The 12,903-nt window shown below is 38.7% G+C and overlaps 1 protein-coding gene across 1 annotated transcript in view; it reads left to right on the top strand.

Moving 5' to 3' along the window:
* The window catches only part of LOC104558573 (cell surface glycoprotein CD200 receptor 1-A-like), a 29,752-nt gene extending 18,443 nt beyond the window's left edge, over positions 1 to 11,309 (top strand). The window contains exons 7-9 of the transcript XR_009819456.1: positions 3,774 to 3,969; positions 4,605 to 4,727; positions 11,247 to 11,309. The gene's annotated coding sequence lies outside the window, so the exon portion shown is untranslated. The remainder of the gene's footprint in view (positions 1 to 3,773; positions 3,970 to 4,604; positions 4,728 to 11,246) is intronic.
* Positions 11,310 to 12,903: the final 1,594 nt, after the last annotated feature.

Genomic DNA, 12,903 nt, shown 5'->3' with positions numbered 1-12,903 from the left:
TAGTCATAACTAAAAAGAAAACTTAAAAAAAAGACATTTGCACAGAAAGAAGATATGCAGTCAAACCAAGATCACAAAAAGTACTAAACTAAGAATTTTCGCTCCTGAATATATTTCACTAGTAGATATGTAAGAAAAGCTTCCATAGCCTAATCATTTCTCTCTTGTGTTCACTACTGAGAAATCATTTCCCTCTGATGGACTAGATCCCAGCTGCCTTTAGCCACATGTTGAGTTTAAAAAGAATTCATCCTGTGCTTTTTTGGCCCTGAGATGGGACACTCTTTGATTAGGAAACTGCGTAAACCTACAGAAAGGTACCTCATTATTTTTCTTCACTGTCTTTGTTTATTCTTCTGCAATGACACACGTTCAATAAAAATAACATTTTTTAGGGTGTGGGCACACTGTAATTACTCTTAATTACACAAATCAGAATCACCTGCCTCTGTCAGCATTGCCCCTCAATATATACTTAAAAATGTAGGCATTACGTAAAACTGTAGGCAGATGCCATCTTGAGGTTCTGAGTTTGCAAGCACCTTGACTAAAGAGATCCTAATCCAAAATAAGGGCTCCAACACCTTGTGAAAATATATATATAACACACAGAATCTGCAAACTGAGCTATATAGGAAGTTAGTTTGCCAAGTATTAGAATTCATACTAGTCAATTTGCTCCAAGAAATGTTGCTTTCATAAAAGCTTCCTCACTGATCAGTACACATGAATCTCTCCATACAAAAACCTGAGAATCTTACCTGCTTCTGTCCACAGTATCACAGATGCTAGATGCTCGTGCTAACGTTGTGCACCAATATTCTAGCCTGAGTCATCAAATTCACAACACTGCACTTTGCTCTACCAGTTTTCCTCCCTATAAAAGCATATTCTTATTACAATGTGTAACAGTCTTGCTAGTTTTCACATTTATTTGCTAAGGTGTTTATATCAGCTTTACCAATCATTCAGCTGCAGACTCCTTAATACATTACCAAGGCCATAGTGAGGAGATGCACCTGATGAGCTCCCTTCTGACAGCATCAATATACTTGATGCAGAGGAGTTTTTATGTAGAGAGATCTGTACTCAAATATTTAGAAGCCTATTGTTTCTTAATATATCCCTGCAGGTTTACTACAACCTGTTGAAGTACAACGAGCATAACAAAAAACCTACATCTTTAGGCTGAAGGCTGTTCTCCCTTACATCCTGTGCTTATCCAACTGAAAACTCTGGCATTGCACTGATGCTGTAACAAAACTTTTAGGATGAGTTAGGGTGAAGTGTTGCTAGCATTTTTAAGTGGAAAATTGTAATTGAGGCTGACCTGTGAAATGACTGTAGTAGGATACATAACAAGAGAAATTCTTTTGATTTTTTGTTTTAGCTTCAGTTATCTTGATCTTCAGCCTCCCACAGCTGTTCAGTAAGGCAGAAGGCGACACGTCACTGTGGTAAATTGTGGGAGAGAGAGGAAAAAGGGAGCTAACAGCCCTGCTTTATGAAGTCATAACTTTGTTTATCCTTTATCAAAGATTCTAGGGCTTTTCCCTTCACCTCAAAGCCTCTCAGAAGATTTTTTTTTTTAGCTCAGTATTTTCAGGTCATCCTGGAAATAAGAAACATTTTGGCTATATCCAAAAGAAAATGGTAGTTCAGGAACACCTATTATGACCACTAGATGACAGTTTCACCTCACCCAATGAGAAACATGGCTGTAGGAGAAGCATTAGCTCTCCATATAGTCCCTTATTAGATTTCTGATTCTCATTTTCTTATAAGTGGAGCTTCATTTGTGACAGGATATTCTCATAAAAAAAACCGAAAGAGGCATTTTCCTGTGCATGACATCATTGAGCAAAAAGACAATTCTAAGGAAAATCATCAAAAACAACAAGCCATGCACCAAGAAGCTAATTCAGAAATCTTTGGAGATGTCTCTATGGTATACATAATACTCAAATGTGCAATTCTAAGTAGGCTCTGAGGGTATGGAGAATAGGGAAAAGCCACTGGGATGTCTAGGCCTGGGTTAGTAAAAGGCAAATTGGGAAGAAAATGAGTGACTTATGAGAATTCAAAGCACTACAGTTAGGGACAGGAGTTCCTTTCTGTTTTCAACACTCTACCTTATCAGTGGGAAGGTTCATTCTTCTTTATTTATAGGAATCAAAACCTACCTACTAACTGGGGTCCACAGAGCGGCTAATTCTCTCCTGCAGCCCCCACTGTTCACAAACCTCCTGGGCTGCTGTTTCAAGACAGAAAGTAGGTGCACCTGAGGTCCCAACAGACATCCAGCAAAGGACAGGAACATGTAGGCTAGTTAGTCCTGCTGCTGCTGGTAGGAGAAAAACCACAGAGTTGCAGTAGAAACCTTAGAAATGGTCCCATGCCTCTAGTATGAGACTCCTTCTCCACTTCTGTGCAAGCATTCAGATCTCTCAATACTGAAATGCTGATGAAAGTGTTGAACACTGCCAAAATAAGGGTCTTGGATCAAGTTACATTACAGACACATTGCATGATGTGAAAAGCTGTTTATCCAAACACAAAACAAACAGATGTCTTGGCATGGACTTGTGTGATCCACCACATTCCTTGGCGAGTTGTTTCAGGAAAAGGAAGTGGGTGGATGTGAGGTCCCAGCAAAGAAAAGGGATATCAGGGCTAGCTAGACCTGTTGCTGGTATGACCAGCATAGATCTCCAGTGTGAACCTTAGGAGAGGTTATATGATGATGGCTTATAGGCGAACAACTGTAGGAACATGCTTTTTAGGAGTATTTACTACTAGCTGCAGTGCAGTGCAGCTGCCTCTTTCCAGCTCCAAGACACCCATTGCAGGAGAGTGACTCAGTACATTGGAAATCTGCTATCAAGGTGAATCTGATGTAAGGAATATTCAAACCAAGATGATGCTGAAAATGCTGGAGCTGCCAGTGCTGCAGCAGAGCAGCACTGGAGGTGATAAAAAAGTGAGTTTTAAAATAGCTCTCTTTTCCTTCTTGATCCAATTTTTCAAGAGCAACCCAGTAGCAGAATAATAATATTACTTTGCCTGACAGTAAACACTTCCTAGCCAAAGATCCTACAGCACTTCACCATTACTTGTGCATTTAAACTTACTAATCCTCCCTTTGAATTATCATCAATGTTTAGAAATCAAAATATCACCAATATATACGACAATAATACGAAGGTAAAGAAGGATTCAATGATTTGCATGCAGTCATGAGGAACTACATTTTGCTTACTCAAAAATCAAGACAGATCAACTGCAAGTGTAAGGAAAAGTCATTTTAAAAATCAGCACCTTCTCATCTTCCTTAAAAATACCCTAGCAATACTTTAATAAAATAAGCCCCTTTTTTCACCTCTAGGAGCTTCATTTTTTCCTTAGGTGAAAAAGGGTAATGACATTAACCTACTCTGTGAAGTACATGGTCTTCTACTTCCGACAGATACTGTAGAAAAGCTAAGTACTACTTCTAGCATGAAAGTGCAGCCACTTCTGGGCAGTGAAAACTGCAAATTTATTTACAAGTTACAAAATGGAAAGTGAAAATTGTAACATCAAAGTGAAACTGTCGAATTTACATGGGCAAGCTGTACTTCACTCATATTTGCACTGCATCATAGATGTGTGATTAACATCCTTACAGAGAATAGTATTGAGCTTTTAAGTGATGAAATTTTAATGTCATTTGGTATTTGATTTAAGATGTCATCCAGCAGAAAATGAATCACTATCTTTTGTTTGTTTTTTAGGTAATCCTTTCCACAAGATGTTGGGTTTTGTTTGCTTGTTTATTTTTACATGGTCTCCTCACTTCACACTGACCAAAGAGTGCTCAAGAGTGGTTTAGCTGTGCAAGCTGATGAGCTCATGTCCTGAAGCAGAAAGGTTACACAAGACTCAGCTGCTAACACTCCCAAGGCTGAAAATCTACAAACACTGCAACATGTATGCAGGGGTGGGAGTGTAAAGGTTTTAAAGAAATAGCAAAAAACCTGCAAAAACTGTGTATAGTATTGAGAGTTTGTTTGTCTCTAGTTTGCTTTCTTTACCATTTCAAGCTCTGTTGCACCAGCTGAAAGTATTTTTTTCTCTTTTTAAAAATTTCTATCTGTAGCCATGAAACAGGACATATAAAATCACTGATATGACCATGTGACAGTGAAAGAGAGCTCTAAGATACTAAAACATAGTAGGATAACTTGGAAATATCCTTGGATATTATTCCAGGTAGATATATGCCCTCCTTACTTTACTTCTCACGTCATCAAAAGAAGAAAAACATTTCCAAAAAGGAAAAAGTTACTTTGGGGGAGGATGAGGGGAGGTAAAAAGGAGAGAAAGTTCATAAAAATTTCCATGGTAACTTTTCAGCTTATAACCAGATTACATGAACTTTATTCATCCCATAAAAGGGACAAATCTCAAGTCATATACGGTCCAACATACGACTGCTTGATTGCTTTTAATGTAGGAGGATTGTGTTTCCCATGCCCTGGCTAAAGATTAAAAGAAAACTATTAGGGCTGGAGGTAGACACTAAAACTTTTTTTAATGCCAGGTCTTTTTCTCTCCTTTTTCAGACTTTCATCCAAAACATGCTTACTTTGGCATCCTACATAGAGGGCTGTGAAATCATAAAGAGCCACTGTCTGATTCTTACCTCTGTAGGAGAGTACTCCACAACTGATTCTTGCAAACTGCAGGTATTTTGATCAGAATTGTTTTGCCAAACTAGAAACTCTTTTATTTTTTTCTCCCCCTCTTCCCTACTTTTCTGATTTTGTGTTGTCACGACTTGGAGGGGCTCAGGAGATAATCTTTTTCCCCAAGAGCTTTTGAGGTTCTTCTCTTACCTGCTTTTTACCCACATAGAAAAAAAAAAAAAGAGGATGGGGATTGCTGTGAGGGAGAAGCAGGGGAAATGTCTGTGCTGTCATGACACTCCAGTCATGACAGAACAAGATGTTATCAGTAATGTTGAAAAATGAATGCAACTTTGAAGATCAGTTACACCTTCCTGGATCAGCATTAAGACTTTAAAAAATGGAGTGAGATACACCAATGCATTGAGAAAGCTCACCTTAAATTACTAATTCTGTGAGCTTGTATGTTCCTCACTGATAGTTTCCATTTTCATTGCAACATCCTGTAGAAAAAAATGCTAAATTTTATGGCATTGAAGTTAATAGTGTGTTTTCCATTTAAAAGCTCAAAGCAAAACCAACAACCTAAGCTGTTACGAGGACTTCTCTTGGGCAGGGTCGAGGCAGTTGAGTCAAGGATATGTAAGCCTCATTGTATTCCTACTGTGAAGAGTGGAAAGTAGGCAGTAGATGGAATTTAAAGCATGAAAGACAGGACAGGAGCTAACTACAGATACACAATAACTCAGGATTAGATCTGTAGGACAGAACTCAGGGCCTGTCCCACCAGTTTGAGTAATCAGTGGACTGCATGTTGTCAGAAGTCAAATAATTGCAGGTACATTAAGACAGAATGGGAAGCTTAAAGTGAATTTGTGTAGAATAATCACAGAATTATATTGGTCGGAAAAGACCTTTAAGATCATCGAGTTCAGCCACTATCCTCACACTGCCAAGCCCACCACTAAACCATGGCCCTCAGCACCTCATACACATGTCTTTTGAATATATCTAGTGATGATAACTCCACCACCTCCCTGGGCAGCCTGTGCCAGTTTTTAAAAACCTCTCAGTGAAAAAGTTCTTACTGATTTCCAAACTAAACCTCTCCTTGTTCAATTTGAGCCCATTTTCTCTTATCCTATCACTAGTTACTTATGAGAAAAGACTGACTCTCACTTTGCTACAATCTTCTTTCAAGTAGTTGCAGAGAGTGATCTTGTTTCCCCACAGCCTCCTTTTCTCCAGGCTAAACAACCACAGTTGCCTCAGCTTCTCATCATAAGACTTATTCTCCAGACCCTTCACTAGCTTTGTTGCCCATCTCTGGACACGCTCCAGCACCTCAATGTCCCTCTTGCAGTGAGGGGCCTAGAACTGGACACAGTATTTGAGGTGCGGCCTCACCAGCGCTGAGTACAGGGAGACAATAACTTCCCTGGTCCTGTTGATCACACTATTTTTGACATAAGTCAGAATGCCATTGGTCTTCTTGGCCACTTGGGCATGCTGCTGGCTCATATTCAGCTGTCCATCAACCAACACTCCCAGGTCCTTTTCCATCCGACTACTTTCCAGCCACTCTGCCCCAAGCCTGTATCTTTGCATGAGTTTGTTGTGGCCTAAGTGCAGGAACCAGCATTTGACCTTATTAAACCTCATACAATTGGCCTCGGCTCATCACTCCAGCCTGTCCAGGTCTCCCTGAAAAGTATTCCTGCCCTCAAACTTATCTACACTCACACACAGCTTTGTGTCATCTGCAAATTTACCGAGAGTGCAGTCGATCCCCTCATCCACATCATTCCTCCACTAATAATCTCCCAAATCTTTGGGTGTATGAAGTTTTCCTTTTGAAGCTGCTCTGAGGTAAAGTCAGCAATTTAGCTTAAGGAAGACGGTACAGAACTTACTCATGTGAGGATAAGTAGTAGATTTCAGTTCCATGTTTATGGCACTTTTTTTCTGGCATCATGTTTAGATTTTAATACTCCATGAAGTCAAATTTGAATCACTATAGTCTGCTAGCTATTAATAGGTGATGCTGTAATGAGTGTACTGATTGTATTCCTCCTTGATCTGCAATATAAAAATCCCATGCCTCAATAATGTGAGAATTTGATCTCACAGGAGAATTGAAGGGCAGATTAGCTAAAACCTAAAACAAGTAAATAATATTCTTTGGGGAATCGTATCTGGCAGTTTACTAAGGAAATTCAAAAGTATAAATATTTACAATAGGAGGCACACAGATTTCTCACAATATTATAGCTGATTCCAATTTGGAATGCATGCTGTTTTGCTTAAGTTTATTCTATTTGCTTTTGAAATATGACCCACACTCCACATATAAACTTCATTATTTGCTCATCTTTTCTGTCTCTTTCCCATCTCCATTATTTTTCTAGGGTTTATATTTTATTGGAAATTTAAAGTGCTTTTAAATTTTACAAAAAGACTGCCTTGATGAAAAGCTTTGAATAAAAAAGCAGGATCATAAGTTGATACTTACAGAAGTTTTGTGCTGTATATATACTGTATGTATTTATAAATATATGCATGTAGCATGATTATTATTATTTAACTGCATTACTGACAAATTTAGAGATCCTAGTGAAAACTAAGGATTAAAGCCTGTAGAGTTTACAATCTGAATAGTCTTCCACAGCACGGTGTGGAAGAAAATAACTGTCTTCATGACAGATGTATACTTTCTATCCTTTTTACCTCATTCATTTTGTGTACGTCAAATGGAACTTGCAAATTAAATAACACAGTGAATTTTAGATAGATCAGTAAAAAAAAAATCTAACAAAACAAGCTGTCTTGTAACAGGTAGGGCCCAAAAGTGAAACCATTGTCAGCACAGCACGACACATCTGCACTAGGAGCTTGCAATAGCATTAGTGCATTAGGGCCCTTGCATCCATGCAAGGAAGATCATACAAACAAACTGCAAGGCTCTAGCTAAAGCTAAGCAGACCTTGGACTATGCAGAGATTGTCAACAGCTCTTAGATGTGTAGATGCTGCCTGGCCCTTCTCTGAATAAACCTCATTCAGTAGCATCTACTCAGTGTCTTCAGCTCTCATACAGTAGGGATCCTATCACAGTCTACTGCTTGCCATTTCCAAGGCAGAAGTAGACTTCAGTGATTTGAAATAGCCCAAAGGGAGTGAATCTCAAGCTTGTAGCATAGATATATAAGGATGCAGAAGAAAATAAGTTCTGATTTAGTAAAAAATATTTTGCCTCCATTTACAAGGCAGCATTACAAATTACTAGTTCATACATTGGGAACCTGATTCTTTCATGGGAGGATTTTCCTGAATCCAGTGGAGATATTAGTGCCTGGCCCTAGGAGAGAAGTGGAATTGCCATAGAAGGTAGATGAAAAGTCACAAAAATAGGAAGCTATGGGCATTTTGTAGTCTAATGAGGGACATACCATGACATTCATCCTTGGTTCACTGGAAGCTGGAAACTGATGGTATAGGATCAGGCCCTCAAACCACCATCACTATTGGTAATAACTGGAGTGATCATGTGGTATACTAACCTTACACTGGAGGCAATAGATTAAACAGATACACAGCAGGTACTACACTCACAGTAGAGTACAGTTACTTCTAGAGCTTGCCCCTTTTCTAAAGAGACAACAACACTGCAGAATGTTTATTCCTACTCTGCAATAAAAATGACAAACCCCAGTGCCACTAAAACTGTTGAAAAAACACTTTTTATCAGCTTGCCAGAGAAACATCCAAAGTTAGATGCAGGTGTAAGTACATTCCAAGATCAAAGTTGTGTCAGCCTCACCCAGTTTAATGTACATACGTTTGATACATCTACCCAAGAGATTTATAGCCAACTATGCCTTGAAAGCTCAGTCCTCAGAGATTTGAATCAAGCCTGAATCTGAAGTCCAAACATATCATTGAAGTAACAACAGTTAACCTAGGTATTAAGAAATCAGAAAAGTACCCTTGTTCTGGCCTCATCTTATTTGGAAGTAATATAAGTTTTTTTATTGGACAAATCCCCAGATTGTTGCCAAGGGATGTAAATAAGATCTTGTTTGAGTCTTGGCAGTGCAGGAATAGAATCTTGTGATTCTCTTTCAGATAGGGGGCTACTTTGCTTTCAACAACTTATCATCCTTCAGGTCAGGCAGCTTCTGCTCCTCAGAGACTATTTTTAACCCTGGGTTGCAGAGGAAAGCACAGACTACAAAATCCCAAGGATTTACTCTTTTGGGGCTCCATTACGATCAGCAGTTAAGTAGCTCTAAGGTGTGAATTTTAGGTTTAGAGTGAAGATCAGATAGTCTGTCTACAGCTTTGCTGAGACAGGGTATGTACTTTCTGGTGCTTAATATGAGCAAAGCAGCTCCCACTGTAGTTTCTTCATCTGTGACTGTAGCCAGAAGGCTCTATGACAATAGAGATAACAGCTTGTGTAACAGTCTTATTCAGTAAAGGACATTCTCAGCCACTATCTCTAGTGAGCCGTATTCCATTGGTTTAATAGCATCCAATTTGAGAGCATTCACAGGACTTCAGAGTGTGTGTGGGCATATGACATAGCACATTGCTCTTATCCCATTGCCATTATTTTTGCTCCTGCAAAAATAATTCATGGGCTGTTTATTCCCTGCCTTAGAGCGGCAAGATTAGGAATGACCTCTCCTGTGGCAAGAGACAGCTATTGCATAGTCATACCACTGATCTGCAGATGAAAGCATACATAAACCTGCACCTAGCAGGAAAATGGAAACAAATGGAGAGTCAGGAACATATAACACATGAACAACAGTTTTAAGAGGAAGAGAGACATATCTAGATTTTGAAACTCCCCTTGGGAGGCACATTGGAACATTGTGTTCTGGGTCATGTCTTTTGCGTATTCAATATCCAGAATACAAAAGAGGGGGAAAAAATGTTTTTTCCACAGGAATCCCCAGCTATTGGAGACGTTTTCCTTTGGATAGTTTTATCCCATTCCAATGGATGGCACAAGATTAGAGGAACCCAAGAACAGGGGAGTTGTATGGGTGGTTTAAAACTAACTACAGCCGTGTCTGTGAGACCCCTTTGGAATTCTGCCAGGTACAGTTCAGGCAATCTGGAGACTGTGGGCCAAACTGTACAATGCAGGCCTTTGGTGGTTTAAGACCTGAGGCACATGAACATTGTGAGGTTCAAAGGGATGCAGGGTGAAAAAAGTATACAAAGAACAAAACAGTATATTTCTGTAGCCGTGAGTCCTGATGCAAGAGTTACTGCCTTGTCTCAAGGAGTAACCTGGAGGCATAATCAGTTCTGATCTGTTTGTTTTCATCTCCTCCTGGGAGCCATTATACAATATTAACAAAATAAATCAATTTTAAATAACTTGGTATGTAAGCTTACAACAGAGTGGTTGTTTCTGGCATACCTCAGGGACGTTGCACAGTCCTCCACCATTATGAATGAATGAATGGGTCTTAGCTGTACTGCAATAGAGTAATTTGTTTTAATAATGTCTGAATATACACTGAGGTAATATTTGTGCAATCCCTAATAGTGTTCTTAGGGCAGAAATTCACGTATTAAGAGAACGGTGTTTATTTACATTTAAAGAGCAGTTATGGACAGAAAAAAAGGCTCTAAAAATGACACCAGAAGGATCATATTTACTGACTCCCTGTGCTTTCAGTTCAAACTTGCCTGGTGCAAAAGTCAAAGGTGTTTTCTTTAAATGACAGTTACAGAAACTTCACATGGGATTTGAAAGACACTTTTTTTTTAATCCCCCTACGCACACCAGAGAACCTGCAACTGTATTTAACTGAAGAGTTGGCAGCAAAGAGAGACTCCAGATGCCCAGAATCTTCTTAGTCCATTACAAAAGTTAGTTCTCCTCCTCTTAAAAAGTAATATTTTGGTTAGTGGTAAGTGAAATCCATATATGTACTGGAAGCACCACAGGAAAAGCACTGTTTTCCGTGTAGGAGTGGGGTTTTTGGGGTCTGTTTTCTAACATTAATTCCTTCTCCAATTAAAATGGCAGGATGGTATGGTGTTCTGGAAAGCCTTCCTGAAGAAGGTTGGATAGAGACATGTTGGTGTCTTTAAGTAATTTTAGAACCAAATACTGCATGTCTGTAATTTTTTTATTCTCTGCAAGTATCCTGGAGTCAGTACCTCCTCTCAATCCAATGTTAAACTTTTCTGAAGGCATTTCCTATGCTGACTTGTTTCTGCAGAGATTCTACCTATTTCTGTTTAACTTACAACAGCTCCTTGGAACTTTTAGTCCTGACTCCAAGCGCAAGTGTTTTATAAAGAACAGTAGAAATCTCATTAACAACGTAGCAAACAAAAATAAATTGCTGTAAGCCAAGATTTGAAAGCCCAAATTCTCTGTTAATAGCCAACTATTCATAGTCATTTGATAAAGGCTAACCTGTATTTAATCCTGGCAGAACATCTTGTTTTGCCACACAGTGCTTTGAATCAAAAAAGACTAGTTACTAAGTTTTATACAGTATAAGTATGTTTTTGGAAGGAACATTGATGACCACTTTCTGTTTTCCAGGCTACCTGCTTAGACTATGTTTTTCCTGATGTAAGGATTCAACACATTTTTTCTTGGGGTAGTTTATTGCATCATAAAGGTAGGACTGCTGCTCCTGGATGCTGCTTCAACAGTGGTGGAGTTTGTGAGAGCGTTGCAAGAGCACGATGCCAAAGATAAGGTTCAGATGGCTCACCATTGCAATTAGTTATAGCTGTCTCTCTCTTTCCAAACAACAATATCCCTTCTGGGCAACAGTTACTGATGTTTGGCTTTGACTCAGAAGTAAATCTTTGAAAGATTTGGAAAGTTTGAATGTGATCATTTGGCTTCTTTGCAGTTATCTCAAGTGAACAAAAATGTTTTTCATCTGTTAGGAACTTCGTTTCAGCTCAAGGCAGCTGAAACATCATTCCAACACTTCACAAACCTTTATGCTTCTCCCTTTAGTATTTTGTTTTGTCAGATCCAGGATGTAGACTCTCAGCAGAAACTGCTTAACAAGGTGGACAAACCCAAAATGCCTAATACTGCTGTAGAACTCAATTTCATTGGGAGTGACAGCCCTATATTTCATCTGTAGTTGACTCCTTCAGTTAAAGCCACCAACTACCAAGAAAAGTTCTTCTTGAGGAAGGAATAAAAGACAAATAAAACCCTTTGCTGGACATCACTTAGAGACAGAGGTAAATTTTTTAATTATATGTGTAACAGAAGCTCTGTGGCACTACCCATGCATTTCATTATTCCACATGGACAGAAAGATGAAGGTCAAAGGAGTGATTTTAAAAGATATATTCACCAGATAAAAGATACAAAAGAACACAAGCCAAGGTTGCTCCTTATTAAAAGAACTTTGGCAATTGTTGCTCAGTTTTTATAATACTCTGCAGTAAACATTCTTTACTTCATAAAAGTAATGAAGTCATAATAGGAAATCTTATCACAAAACTATGAGCCTGATTTACACAAAAAAACTTGTTTTTACATCCTGATTTAGGAATATTTTAATGTACTTAAATTTGATCACAAGCATCAAGCACATTTCTGAATTGGAATTAGGTCTCTCTAAGAAATTATTTCCTCATGGTTTAGGGAAGACTATTGTAGGAGTCACATTATAAAGAAAAAGCTTTTGAATATTTTTGAACTGTTTTCCATTTAATTACATCTGTGCATGGACAAAACTGCAGTATTTTCACTAAATAGATTAGTATACAGTCCTGTTTTTAAGTTAGGATGGAAAAGAGATGATTCCTACATCACTGCTCAAACCTGTTGCTAAATTTGCTCCTGTAGAAACAGTGAAACAGAACTATTTTCATGAGAGGTACCATCACCAAAATTGTTCCAGGGAGCTCCTGAAGACCAACTCTGACCCAGTTATTTTATACCAAAGAGTCAGCTCAACGCCCATGACAGCAATATGCACATTGTCACTCATCCATTATGTCTTAGACTAAATATTCCTTAAAACTGCTCTCTTCTCTAAGTTGCCCTCATTAAAGGTCCTTTAAGAATTATGGGTGGCTGCATCTTAAGGCAGCTGTCTGGAAGTATCTGAGGAAGTACCTGAAAACATATTTAGAAATACAACTATAGGACAAATATATTTCTTCTAATGAAGAAGAGGGTTGGACTAGATTATCTCTAAAGAGTGCCGGTTTGGGGATAGTGC

The sequence above is a fragment of the Colius striatus genome, chromosome 1 (assembly GCF_028858725.1).
Source record: "Colius striatus isolate bColStr4 chromosome 1, bColStr4.1.hap1, whole genome shotgun sequence".
Classification (NCBI taxonomy): Eukaryota; Metazoa; Chordata; class Aves; order Coliiformes; family Coliidae; genus Colius; species Colius striatus.
This window is presented reverse-complemented; position numbering and strand designations above follow the sequence as displayed.